Raw genomic sequence first — 14,916 nt, 5'->3', positions numbered from 1 at the left:
TATAGGCCATATTCAATTACTTGATACCTTATACTCTCAATCCAGCTTTGTAAATGTCTAGAAAATATTAAAGTTATCATTTCAGTCAAACTATTAGGTTGTATGAAATTTTCTTGAATATAAGATAAATATTTGATTTAGACTTACTGTCTGTATATTTCTTCACAAACTGCAGAAAGGTTTGGACAGCAGATTTGAGAGGAAGCATAAAAGTAATAAATAAAGAACAAATTTTGTCCTTACAATTGATATATTTTGGATTATTTCCAAGGAAATTTTATTTGGACAAAAGTTTTCAGGAGACAGAAGGTCATTAAAATTGCTGAGTTAAAAAAATTACCAATGCAGGAAATTTTATGAAAACGTATCTTTTGTCAGTATATTCACATTATTTAATAAATGAAAACAAATAAAAACTTTACAAAAAGAGTAAAACAACCATAACTAAGCTCTACTGCTTATTTTTTCTACTGGAAATCCACCTTCTATAACATTGCTCTGGTTCTTATAAATAAAAATAAAATATTATTGTATAAAGGACCTTTGTAATTCATCATGAAAGAATACTTAAAGTAGGAAGTTGACATTAAACTATTCTAAACAGTTTTACCCATTGCTTCTTTGGGAATTACATGACATAGCATCGAGCAATAGCTTATCAAAATTGTTTTACCCGCACTAGCAGAAAACTATGTATACTGAAACATTTTTTCTCTTGTGCCCGAAAACTTCACAAGTTCAAATTTTCTATAGTTGTACAGGAATTTAATTCAAACAATTTTTGATAATTATGTATAATAGTGTTCACTTAAATTTGCTTACATAAATGTTCAGTGAAATTAAAAAAGATTTTAAAAGGCAGTAGTCATTGAACAGCTTCCTTATAAATAATTGTGAATCATATCATCTTTATGGAAGAGATCTCACTGTTCGATACTGATGCTACAAATGTTACATGAATTATATTATAAACTTTGAGTTGAAAATTATGAAGTGTAACCATCTTTATTACCTTAATTTGTTTTCATACTTCTTAAAATAGTTTTAACCCAATGCATTTTATCATAAAATTGATATCATTATTAAAGGGAGTATCACTAATAAGAAAATGAAAGGGGAATCAGCAGATGAGAAATAGATGTATCAAATCACAGATAGGATAAAATACATATTAAGAATATATACTGACTTGTATCTCGAATATATACAAAGACTTCAAAAGCCAGCATACAACCCCACACATAAATTCAGAAACTATCTGATCATATATTTCACCAAAATAAGAATAATGAATTCTTATCATAACATAAGTGGATGTCAAATTAACTATGATTCCTAAATAAAGTCAGGCAAAAATAGTTTTATGTAAACATTTAGATTGATCTATTGGAAATATAATTTAATTTTTTATGGCTGAAATTGCCTTGATGTTTATTAAAAACAAATTACATAGAGGTTAATGAACATTTTAGCAGAGAATGTATATCATCAATATTTGATTATGATAATGACCTGCCAGCCATATACCTACATGTAAACCAATTAGCTGAAACAAGTAAATGATTTGCATTTTTGTTTTATATTGGGTATAGCTCAATAAATGTAAAAATATTTTTACAATGAGTATGTATATTGCATATTTACTTTGGGGGAATTTTCAGGATTTAAAATATATGTTTTGGAAATGTTGATTGAAATAAGGTCAAAAATTATTTTAAGTGTGCTGCTTTTGTGAGTTACCTACCACTCTGAATAGTAAATGTTTAGGCAGATGGTTATTCTTCATAGAAAATATTCCAAACTAATTGTGAAAACTACTTTTATTCATGAAGTAATAAACTTAATATGTAGATATAAACTGAAATAAAATGTAGCTCATTATGTTTTTATTTCTGACATTAATTTTATTACTGTCACTTAAACCTACCCAGATTAAGATACTGTTTTTCAACAAAACATATATTCAGAAAGCGATAGCAGACTAAATTAGGTAACCACCACAGGCTGATCCAGGAATTCCATCCAAACCATCAAGTACATGGTGCTGTGAGGTTACAGGAAAACCATGGAAAGTGTGAGACAGAATTTGAACAAGGTAGGAATTTAAGTGATTATAAATAGGGAAGAAAGAAGTAAAATTATCCCTATTTACAGATGATTTAATTCTTTAGCAAAAATCTGCATCAGAATTCTTTCAGTGCTTATAAATGAATTCAATGAAGAGGCAGGATATAAAATTAATACATGAAATCAATTGCATCCCTGCATGCTAATAAACAATATGCTAAGAAAAAAAAATCAAGAAATAATTTCAGTCATGATAGCTTTCAATTATGTACCTTGGAGTTAACCTACCCAGGAAGTCGAAGTCATTTAAACTAAAACTTACAGAACTCTGAATAACAAAACTGAAGCTGACTTTAGAAAATGGAAAAACAAAACTAAAAGAAAATTGAAATGAATTGTTACATTATTAAAATGACCATATAACCAATAATTGTGTGTAGATTCAGTGCAAACACTTTTAAAATACTGACATTGATTTTCGCAGCACTAGATAAAAGATATTAAATTTCATTTGGGAACAGAAAATAATCCTGAATTTAATCTGGGATGGAAAAAACAAAGGACAGCTAAATCTCAAGATAAAAGACCAAGGCTGAAAGCATCACTATGCTGAAATTCAAGCTATACTGCAGAGTCAATACAATGGTAACAAGTATTACATGGAACTAGCATGAAAACAGAAATGGAGACGAGTGGAGTAGGAGAGAAGACAGAGAAATAAACCCAAAGGGCCATAGCTGTTTGATTTTCAACAAAAGTGCTACAACACATGCTAGACAAAAGACAATGTCTGAAAGAAGAATCTACTGATAGAATTTTTAGGGTCTCCTATGTAAGTAGTCACATCATCTGCAAATACTTTCCTATTCATAGCACACTTACTTCCTGATGTAAACTGCCTGGCCTGGCTAAATTTTAAGCACTATATTGAACAGGTGTGTGGAAAATGCATACACTCTTCTCCTTCCCAATTGTCGGTGAAAATTTCATTGTGGGGTTACAATGTATGGCTTTTATCAGTTTGAGGTAAAATATTTCTGCAGCTTCAAGGTTTTTAGTTATTAACATATGTTGAATTTTGGTGAAAGTTCTGTTCTGCGTCACTGAGATGCTCACTTGTATATACATGCATGTATGTATGTATGTATGTATGTATGAATTATGTATATATTATTTAAAACATATTTTATGTACTTGACCATGTATATATAATACATATATTTATATGTATATAAGTATAAATTCTATATAGCCCAATTAAAAGCATTGATTTTACTTTGTGCTATGACTTTTGCCTTTGTTATTAAAAGTTTGGTGATTGTTATTCAAGAATTTTTACTTTTAACTGCTATTCATAAGAAGATTTTGACATTGGGAAACTTTTTAGGAAATTCAGTAATTATAAGACTTTGGCCATAATATTTTAGGAAATTCAGTAATTATAAGACTTTGGCCATAATATTTCCAAAACTATATATGTGGGTCAAAAATACAATTTAATTTATAAATTTCAATTCTTATACTCTAAATAGTAACCAAAGTGTACATAGTAACCATAGGTAAAGTTCACATTACACTTCAAAGAAAACCCCTAATTAAACTACCAGTTGGGCCATACTTACTTTGAATACCCTGGAGGAGAATTCTTCCTTATCCCCTCTACCTTCTGGTGGAGTCTGACATCCATTGGTCCTCGGCAATATACTATATCTCCAGTCTTTGCAAGACATTCTTTTAGTATCCTTGTATCCCATATTCCTACCTTTTCCTTTAAAGACATGTATATTTGGATCGAGGGCACACTTTAAATTCAGGGTGATCTTATTCTGAGATTCTTATTTATGTCTCCAAACACTGTCTTTTTTTCCAAACTGAGATCATATTCACAGGTTCCTTGGATGGGAAGGATATACCTCTCTGGGAGTCACTATTAAAGATGCTACTCATACCAGCTTTTCTGAAAGTAACTACTATGCAGAGTTCCTGAGACATTTTCAAGAAAAATATGTAATTGATTAAAGAAATAGCTTCCTAAAGATTTGCTTCACGTTCTGTCTTCTCATATTCTCTCCCCTCCTCTGTCTCTTTCTCTTCATCCTTTCTCTTACCATTTCTCATTTCTCCAAACACACACATACACACACACACACACACACACACACACACACACACACACACACACACAAATTCCAGTGTATTATTTTATATAGTATATTATGTTATTATTGTATCATTTTAATTCCATTTATTTAGCTGTATGTCACATATATAGTAACTTTTTAAAAATAACTTTACTAATTTCTCTGGAAATATAATTTACGTGTGCAGGTACAAAACTGGAATAGCAAGAAAATCTTATGCCAAGCTAGAATGATGACAAAAGTTCTGAAATTTGAGTAACATCTAATTTTTAATTAGTTATTTCTTTTTATGTTAGCAACAAAATTTAAAGTATAAGCATAGGCATTTATAGCTCCTATTGATATGAGAAGACATTGCAATTAACAAGATTGCAGTTTTAGTAAGATCAAATGGCAGGTAGGACACAGGTAAGCAGGAGGACCATGCATGTGACTTCATACTCTAATTTCATCAGTTGCAAACGTACGTTCAAGATCACTTCATACACCAAATCATTCCCAACTTACAAGTCATCCTACAGTCATCCTGGCTTGATCTCTGTTGGGTCAACCCATTACTACTTTATAGATCACCTTTTCTTTGAAAAATGACTTCATCCTATCGTACATCCTCAGATGTACATCCTCTGAATGCCATTTGGAATAGATGCATTCTCTAAGTTTAAAATGTGTTTTATAAAATTGATGGCTTTCCAAACACAAGTGTTCCTATAAGATACTTTATGCTTGATACTAAGACAAGATGTGATTCCAATAGATAGGAGAATTTCCAACCAATGAAAAGAAGAAATATTAGGGAAGGACAGTTTCTTTTTTTAACATAGCAAACAACAATATCATTGATACACATTTCTATAGTAACCTTTTTCTTTAAAATTCTTTTCTTAATAAAAAGTTTTTGGTATGTAATGCAAATGTTTCTTCACAGGTCTTGGCAAATGTCATTTGGATAGAACAAATATCACTTTATTTCATATTTTGAAGGACATTTAGTGACATGGATACAGCAAGCTATTTTTAACTGTTCACTATTAAAATTTTAACTAAAAGAGTATAGTTCAAATTTAAAATAAGACCTATAGCTACTTACAAGACTACACGCTTTGAAAAGTTTAGAAGATTGGATGATTTTTATTTTAGACACTAAGCTATTAAAATAATAGTAGCATATGTGATTTGGGTAGAGAGTGCACACAAGAGAGATAGAGACAGAAAGACAGAGACAAATAAATTTCTTCTTTACTATAAATAATACTTCAAGATATATGTCAGTCATTTCAATTTTCTAAAAATATTATGATATATTGCACATTACATTTAACCTCAGCCTTTCGGATATAATTCATCAAATGATGACAAAGTCTCAGTTTTGTTTTGTTTTGTTTTGTTTTGTGAAACAGAATATGTAGCCCAGAACTTGTTACATAGTCCAGTGGTGTCACTGTGGCTTATTTCAATTATCTTGCCTCAGCCTCCTCAGTGCTGGTGTTAGAGGAATGTACCATTATGCCCATCTCAGTCTCACATGTGAAATAAAAATATTATTACTGTATCAGAAAACTACTCAATTTTTTTCCTAAATGGCTCCTTTACTTCATTTTATCAAGATATTTTACTGAGATTGATATTATTGAAAGATAGTTACACACCAAATAAAATTATCAGAATAATTTTAAATTTAAATACATATTAAGTTACTGTGATCATTAATCATGATATATGGACTTGAATGGATTATCAGCTCCACATAAAAATGTAAACATTATGTGCTGCAACTATGTACTAATAAAAATATAAAAATAAAAATCTAGGGATTTGTAAAAGAGTTTTCGTAGTGTCCGTGGATGTTTGATGTAAAGGACAGCAAACTGGGGGGAGCAGATCCACCTTGGATGTGATTGGCATCAACCAATAGGATTGTAGCTTGAAGAGAATAAAAAGGGAAAGAAAAAGGAATTGGTCCCATTTTGGAAAACATACTGACTTTGTCTTAACTTTGGATATGATCTGTAGTGTCTTCACCTCTCAATGTAAATTCACACCTGTGACTCTAGACTGAACTTCCAGGGCTCTAGGTTTGGGATGGTGCTGTGTTATTAATACTTCTTTTTCTGGCACTTTCATCCTCTTGGACTTCAGAGATATTGGACCTTCCAGCTCTCCATGGTACAGATGGTCATTGTGAATTTTCTGCTTCTGATCTTTCAAGCCTACTTGATAAATCTCTATTCTGTTCCTCTAGAGAACTTTAACTAATACACTTAAATATTATTATTCTAAAGAAATGTAACAAAATAGGATTTGGTAAATTAGTTTAGTAAATTGAATCAAATCAAGGTATACACATGTGAAGGTTGTCAGAATGTCACATTCTTAATTATTCAGAAATTAATTATTAATCTTCAGCTAAAGTAAATTGAATTGCAAAATGTAAAGAATACTTTCCTTGACCAAATAATTGTATTGATGTTTTATATAGTCCATTCAAAAATAAACTTCCTAACCTTGGTATGTATGAAAGCAAGTGCATATATAAGTTATATAGCAATGATTCAGTTAATAAGGTAGAGACTGTAAAATCTGAAAATAATGCTGTGTTTATTCAATAGATATTGGCATGAAATAGCACACTACACTAAAATATAATGTACTCCTTTAAAGTTGCAGTTCAGAGTTCGATGCCTCGGTCCTTCTCTGAGTTTTCCTTAAAGTTTAACTAACTTCTGCCACTTTGTGGTGAAACCACACGTATCTACTTTAAGTGGATGTTCTCAGTTTTGTTCTTAGAGTCCTAAGGTCCTTAAGATGATATGAAAATGCAACCTGAACTTTTTAAGCTTTTATAAGTATAGTTATTTTGTTGAGTTACATAACTGTGGGAGACAGGGTATTTAGGGCTTAAACTATAAAAACAGGCTTTTATAGGCATTTTTCTGACCATAATTGGAATTCGCTGTTTTACACAACTTGCTGGTGCTCTAGGAGTGTAACCGAAGTAAACTTTGGTGGAACAATCTCTTCTACATGTTTGTAATTGACATAATGATAACATTTTTTTCCCATAAGAAGTGGAATGAAGTCGCAGACAGCTTCATAACCTTTTTTTTTCTCAGAAACCTTAAGGAAATAAAGACAATGTACAGAGCATAAGCTATATACTTACATACAGATAAGAAGAAAATTGATGGCACATTTATATATAAAAATAAAGCATGCGTACTGCTGAATTATGCCCCAAAATCATTCTTGCTTTGAGAGTGGTGCCAACATACTGTAATCTCAACTACTTAACAGCCTAAATCAGGAGGGTTTCAAGTTCCAGGCCAATCTGGATTGGTCTCAAAATTAAACAAATTAAGAGCATTTGATAGTCTGCTGTATGGTCCTATCTCTGCTAGTATAAAAAAGAAAGGAAAGGGCTAGGGATTTAGCTTAGTGGCATAGCGAGAAAAAAATAGCTTTTATACAGGGGATCAAACTCAAGACCTGGTGCCTACCAGGCAGGCACTTATGCTGCTGAACTAAATCTCCAGCCCCCTGATTTATATCTTTGGTAAATTTGTCAGTCATGCTTTGTTGATTTTGGTCAGATCTTATTTGATTCTTCTTTAAACACACTGGCCAGTTTGTCAGTTCCACTCCCATTTTAGGAGCTTACAAAGTTTCTTTGCTTCCATTTTAACCATTTGTGCAGATTAGCTATTTGGTGTTTTTTTTTTTTTTTTTTTCCTCTCCAGGAGTCTACCTTGTGTCACCTTGGAAAAATTGAGAGTCAGTAAGTTTGTGATCTCAGAAATTCATATGGTTACAATCTACTCATGAGTATGGGCATACTGGGAAGTGGAATCTTTGGAGGTTATACGTTAATGTGAAGTTATAAAAGTGGTGCCAAAGAGTGAGAGTGCTGTCCTCATAGGAAAAGGAGGAGAGATCATAGCTCCTTCCTCCCCCATGTAAAGACACAGAAAGAAAGTTCTGTAAGCCAGCGTGAAGCCTCACCAGAATCAATCAGTATTTTGCCCCCAGAATCCCCAATATAGGGACAGCAAGAAACTGTCTCTTGTTTATATACCTTGCCTAAAAAATATTGGATATGATAGTCCAAACAGATTAAAATACTTCATATAAATTTCAAAGGAAATTGTGGAGAAAAAAATAAAGGGAAAGAGAGTATAGAAAGAACAATATGCCTGCTGGGCTTGTTGGTATAGACCTGTAATCCTAGCACTCAGGAGGCTTTGGCAGGAGAGTGTCTGGGAACTTGAGGCCAGTCAGTGCTACAAAGTGAGTTCAAGGACAACCTGAACTGCATAGTGGGATCCTGTCTCATATAAACAATCCAACAAAAATCAAAAACAAACTGCATTCTTTTTATACTTAAAATTGAAGAATAAAAATCAAACTAATTTATATTAATCTTTGAGAAGAAAGGATAGGCAGCCAGACATATCCAGTTCTTTCATCTTGCTTAGAGGCATTAACTTTTAAATATGATCCAACCTGGAAAGAGAAGTGAATCTGCAAAGATGGTAACAGATGAAACAGTATGTTTTGGGAGAATTTAAATGAGGGAAAAATATTGTGACATAAATAGTGCACCTGAAAAACAAAGTCTAACATGACTTTTATAAAGCAGGTGTTAAAGACTTGTGTGGTATAGAATGACAACTGGAAATTGTATGGTAAAGTTGGTGTACATTATCATTTAAGGTAAGTAAAATGCAATCATTAATTTTATTTTACACACAGGTATGATCACAATGTAACAGCTTAGTCAGAAGCATGGATGTGCTATTTAACTAGTTAGTTTTCATGACTAAAATTTTCTCTATAAGAAATATTTCAGCCCTTCCCAAATTATCCTTTCCAGATTACTACAAATTCTTTTTCTTAGGGACAACACAATGGCACTGTCATATATTTTATCATGGCCACTTATTCCTGTTTCCAATGTAGGTTTTCTATATTTTTAACTCTGGCTTGAGAGAGTTATTCCACAAAAAAAAAGTCTTCAGACTCACTTTCCTTTTAGTTTACAACCTAAGAATTCAAATTTTCAGGAGGGATATGTGGTTCAAGCTAGAGACTTGCCTTGAGGATATTTTTTCTCCATTAAAGTAAGAAAAATTATTATATAAAACTTCTTTCAGGGTTTCTGCTTTAGGCCTGAGGTTCTTTTTGATCCTGGGAAGAATATATGATAATTTTCATAGTTGCTTCAAATTTTGACACTCCCATTTTACACATAAAGGAACTGAATTGAAAATGAATAAATTATTTAAATATACACTGGTTTTTAATTATAAATGTTTTGTTGAAAGTTACATAAAAAGTCACTAAATTTATTCTTATCATTGAGATAAAAGGGTATCTGTCAGAGGTTGAAGATTATATAAAGGTTCCAAAATAATTATGTTCAAAACATTTGCCATGTATTGAAAAAGTTTGTTTAATATACTTAATTAATGAATATGTTTAATATGCTTAATTAATATGTTTAATTCACATTAGTGAATTATTTATATGAAGTATTTTTTTTCTTTTGAGAATCAATATTTTACAATCACTCCATATCAAGTGAGTATTCTTCCAAACCACAGCTAATAAAATTATATTTCTCAATTACATAAAAGGTTCAAAGTCTGTATCTTAATTTGCTTATCTTGCTTTAGTATTTTACATTTAAATACCGTTATATTTTCCTCAAAATACCATGTTTCTTTCATGAACCCTGTATATCATAGGCAAAAACTTTTGTTTGCAGAAATTTGGATGAATAATTATGATCTGATTAAAATGTAAAGTCTTCAGAGATTCTGTTAATCACACTCCTGTTGATTTTCTGTTTGTGCAAGTGAGTGAAATGTCTTTCATCATCCTATAACTGGGTAGCAATTCATTTTCCCTGTGTGTAAAATGTACAAATTTAGAAGACAGGTCACATTTAGTGCCACATCATGGTCACCAAAATAATTACTTGGCAGTTTCCCTTTAGGATTCTTCTATATAAAATTGCATAGATTTATGTGTTTTCAATCTAAATAACATTTAGGTTTAAAATGTGACTTACTGCTTTTTGAACAGCTCCAGATTCAGATCTGTAAATGGTGAAATCTAGCTTTATAGATCATTATTTTTCTATGTTTGAGAAGTAGTAAGTACCAGTCAGCCTAATTCATTTTGTTAGTCCTTGATCCAGTACAGAATCTCTACCAAAAAAATTCTATGATATATTTTCTATATTAATAAATTTAGAACAGTTGAATATTGTCACCAAATAAATACAAATCTAAGAGTTTAAGTTCATATCTACAAATAATAGTTTCAACTATGCAGCAAGTTACAGTAAACAGTCACAACCAAATGTGTCTGACATACATAGAAGTAAACACTTACATCATTCTTGAAAACTGGGTATTTTTATAACCTTTTGCTATTGTTATCTTTGCATTACCATTACACAAAGGAGACTGGAGGTGAATCATTAGGACAGATTGCCCTGTTTCCTATAGAATGATATGAGCAAATTAAACTTCTGAGAGCTAAGTTCCTCTGAATTGTGTCAATAATCAAAGAGACATTTCTTAAATTCAGAATGTACTGATTTTTTACAGAGCACTGATTGGAATGCTTTAGTCACTCACTAATTCCTTCCTCCCAGATGTTTTTCTGGAAAAACTCTAATTCTTACGCACCAAATAACAAATTTCAAAACTCTGAAAAACTATAGAATCACAGGGTACCATGGAATCACAGGGTACTATGTTAGTGTGTACATTTACATATTAAAATAAAGTGAAATGAAGAAAGTTATTCCTTAAGATGTATGTAGTTTTATCTTTGATGCAACAACATACTTTTCATTGATTTCTATTTCATCATATTATAAAATGCATTTAAATATTTTTGAATGGTGCACGTAATTAAACCTTGGAACTTGTACACGCTAGAAAAGTCCTCTAAAGTTGGTCTGTAAATCCATCCCTCAGATATATTTGTTCAAATTTTATTATAAATATTAATCTACTAGATTTCTTTGCATTTGACACTATAATTACCTCATACGCTACATTTTTACCTACACCTTTTGCTATGATGGCCTCATAATTTTCTGGAACAAACATCACTGTTGTTAAACTTATTAAATGGATATCATTGAAGAGGAAGAAATGAATATTAGGCTTACAGGAATATATAAGTCATTGACTAATGAAAAATATATGCAAAAAGAGAAAAAAGTTACTATAATCCAAAACAATGTAACTTGATTTAGTAAATTGTCTTATACATTTATGATTTTTAGCCTACTACTTTGTTTTTTTATCCCTATGTATGATAAGTAACTTTATAAAGACTCATGCTCTAAATATATGAATCTAATGCAGACCATAACAAAGGAGCAAGTGGAGAGGAAGGGGAAAAATAAATGAGATGTGTTAAGTAATATATATATCAATTCCCACACTGAATGTGATCATTTTGTACTGCAAATATATAATAAAACTTTTTAAAGAAGAAAATAATTTTGATAATGATGTGACATTCACTTTGAACTTAACTTTGTAAACTAGAACAATACTTTACAGTAGCATATATGTTAAAATTGTATGTTTTGTACTAGTACAAAAATACATGTACAGCAGAGCAATATATTTCCTTTTCTTTACAGGAGCTTATACAGTCACCAGTGATTGGAATGGTAAAAGCAGTCAATTACAGATCAAGTGCCATCAGTCAAAAATTCACTTGATTTTTCAGATGTTTTGTTCTCAGAATACTAAATGTATATCATGTTAAAAAAAAACATGATAGTGTTATCTAAATATTGTATTATTGTACCAAAGGAAAACACACACAAAATCCAAGATTTGTTACCTAGTACTCTGAAATCCTTTCATAGTAGCTGTTCTGTGAGTTAAAAGAGATAAAATTTGAACAACTGTATTTATAAATGAGAGCAAACATTTTTTGGTTAGCATAAGTCAAGGTTTAAAATGCTGTTTACTTAAACTATCTTTATCATTTCTTTTTTGAACAATGAACTAACTCTTATGTATGCTATGTCTTAAAAGTAACTATTTTCTAAAATAAGTTAATCTTGCTGAAAATATTGAAGAACAAGATTAAAATATTCTTTTGGTTAGAAGCAGATATCATTTGCAATGAAGTACTGCTTTATAACTAATAATTTTTGATGAATTATTTGTCTACACACATCTTCAGAATTTCAGAATCCAAAGAGTATATGAAATAACATTAAATATCTTTCCATTTTGGTAGATTAAGCTGATTTAACTAAGCCTACTCCAACTATATCTATTTACTTATTTCTTATATAATTGTATTATGCACCGTGATTAAAGCTAGAGATTTAGGTGCTACTAAATGTCCTCAAATAATTTATTACCTAACAGTGGAGACAAATTTATAAGCAAATAATCATTGAATCAAATTAGTACTACAGAGAAATGTGAATTTTATGAATCTTCCCTATTGTCTGCAAAGAGAAGGCAAAATATCATTGTAAAAGATCCAATTATGAAGCAAGCAAATGTTAAGGCCTGTGTGTCCTTGAATATTTTAATTCCCTTTTTGTAAGCTGTGTTCAGATAGAAGATTTTATAATTTACACAATTACATGTCAGTAGTTGAAAAAAGGAGTCTAAAGTTCAGAGGGAATGTGTGACACATAGGCTTTGATGGGAAAGAGAACAGTAATAGGAGCCCGTGCTCACTACTTGTTAGTTTTGTGAGTTTACATGTCGTTGACTTAGTTGATGCTCAATTTTCAAAATAAGAAAAATTAAATGAAATAAAATGAAAAAATTGTGATGCCAATGTGAGACTAAAACACATTTAAGAATTCTCACATTGAAGAAAGGAGAATTACTTCTAGCATCTTGGATCTGGCTGCAGTAGGAAGAATGTCACATCAGGGCCATAACTCAAATGTGGGGTACAATCTGCTCTTGGCAGCCCTTAGCACCTACATATAAAGCCTGACTACATGAGTATTTAGGTTAAACTGTCCATTCCCAGAGCAGCTGAGGACACCTGGAGATGCACTGGGGCGCAGTTCACGTTTCTGCCATTGCACCATCTACTCTCAGATTAGAAGGCAATAATGCCTCTTAAATCCTACAGATGAGACCAGGTCCCTGCTGAATACCAGCTAGTCAGCCTCAGCTGGAGCAAAAGATTTGCTCAGCCCATACACTTGTACCAACAGAACAAAACTCATTTTAACTGATATGTTCCTGTGCATTGGGGGATTATTGTCACACGATTAGATAATTGGAAAAAATGAAAAACAAAAGCACTTAGGGTTTTGTTAGAGATGAGAAAATCATGTGGAAAACTTCCCACCATGTTAGAATCTCTAGAAAACTGACTTTTGAGTTGAAGGCTGACACTGTGGCCATTAATTCTATGGAGCTCTGATTTTACTGGTGCATATGCAAATGCATACCAGGAAAAAGATGAGAAAAGGAAAGGGAAAGGAACCAAAGCAAGGGGAGGGCATGGGAGTGGAAACAGAGGATATAAACAAGGCAAGGAGATCTGATGTCATCAAAGCAGAGAAGGAACACAATTACATAGGCAGAGCTGCATGTATTTCCCAGTACTATTAAAGAGCTTTGGCTGTGAATGTACAGTAAATAGGAATCAATGCTGGACACAGAGTGCGATCTACACTCAAGTGTAGATGAAAAAAGGAAAACAAAGATAAATTGGTGTATGCAAGAACAAATTTGTTTCTTTGGTGATAATATTAAATTGGTTAACCTTGTTGACAAAATTTGAAATGATGGAGTAGTTTAATGTGTATTTTCAACATTTTTTGGGACCTGTCACCCGTGGCTTTGGCTCAATTTTAACTCTATTTGTTCCTATAGCCACATCCTAGTGACTTTTCTCATGCTTGAGACAAAATATCCAACATCCAAAGTTAGAGGAGGAAAGATTTACTTAGCCTATAGTTTGCAGAAGTTTCAGTTCATAGTTGACTGGCTTTGAAACAGGGTGGTGTTGGCACAGGGGCATCACAGAGAGAAACAGACTAGGGCAAAACAAGAGCAGGCAGTAAGCTGCAAGCAACCAACAAGCGATGGCTATAGCCCACTTTCTTATATTTTATCTAGGCTATCAGCCTTTAGCCTACTTACCCTTAGAGAGGGTAGCACTCACTCCAGGTTGGGACACCCTTAATCTCACCCAGAAATATGATGAACCAATCAGCGGTCCAATTCAGTAACCATATAATCGTAATTCCAGCATTATACACTTTAGACACAGCCACCTCCAAAATTCCCCATTGGCATGAGAATTTGGGGAAACATCTAGAAACAAGCTATAATGTCATGTGCTCCAGACTGAACTTCCTAAATCTTACCTTTGCTACACCAGTAAATATCTCCCACTTGCTTCCCTAGAGACTCTGCAATGTGGACCATGACAGAAACTGATTAGTTATTCTACAACATGTGTAAACCTCAGTAGGGAATTAAAACCTGTTGCATGGATACTAAGCACTGTAGTAAGAATGCTATTGATTTGTTATCTAGTTGTGAATTCTGAAAATAACATCCTTCCATATAAATACTGAAAATTTCCATCCTGTTAAGATTTGTGAAGCTAGATTTTAGGAGCTACTATTTTGCATAGCAAGAAAGGGCACTGGCTTCACCCCAGTTGCCTTCCACAAGGC

General features: G+C 32.1%; 1 protein-coding gene across 15 annotated transcripts in view; it reads right to left on the bottom strand.

Moving 5' to 3' along the window:
* LOC101789162 (histone H1.8-like) overlaps positions 1-14,916 on the bottom strand; it is a 109,595-nt gene that overhangs the window by 81,660 nt on the left and 13,019 nt on the right. The window contains exon 3 of one of the 15 annotated variants that reach the window (XR_010046125.1): positions 1,677-6,131. The exons of the other annotated variants lie outside the window; for them this stretch is intronic. The gene's annotated coding sequence lies outside the window, so the exon portion shown is untranslated. Of the gene's footprint in view, positions 1-1,676; positions 6,132-14,916 lie in introns of those variants that run through there. 15 annotated transcript variants of the gene reach the window in all.

Source organism: Cavia porcellus, unplaced genomic scaffold, assembly GCF_034190915.1.
Source record: "Cavia porcellus strain 051 isolate PalLab524CR breed Dunkin Hartley unplaced genomic scaffold, mCavPor4.1 scaffold_155, whole genome shotgun sequence".
NCBI classification, from domain to species: Eukaryota; Metazoa; Chordata; class Mammalia; order Rodentia; family Caviidae; genus Cavia; species Cavia porcellus.
The sequence above is the reverse complement of the archived record's forward strand: the minus strand, read 5'-3'. Positions and strand labels throughout refer to the sequence as shown.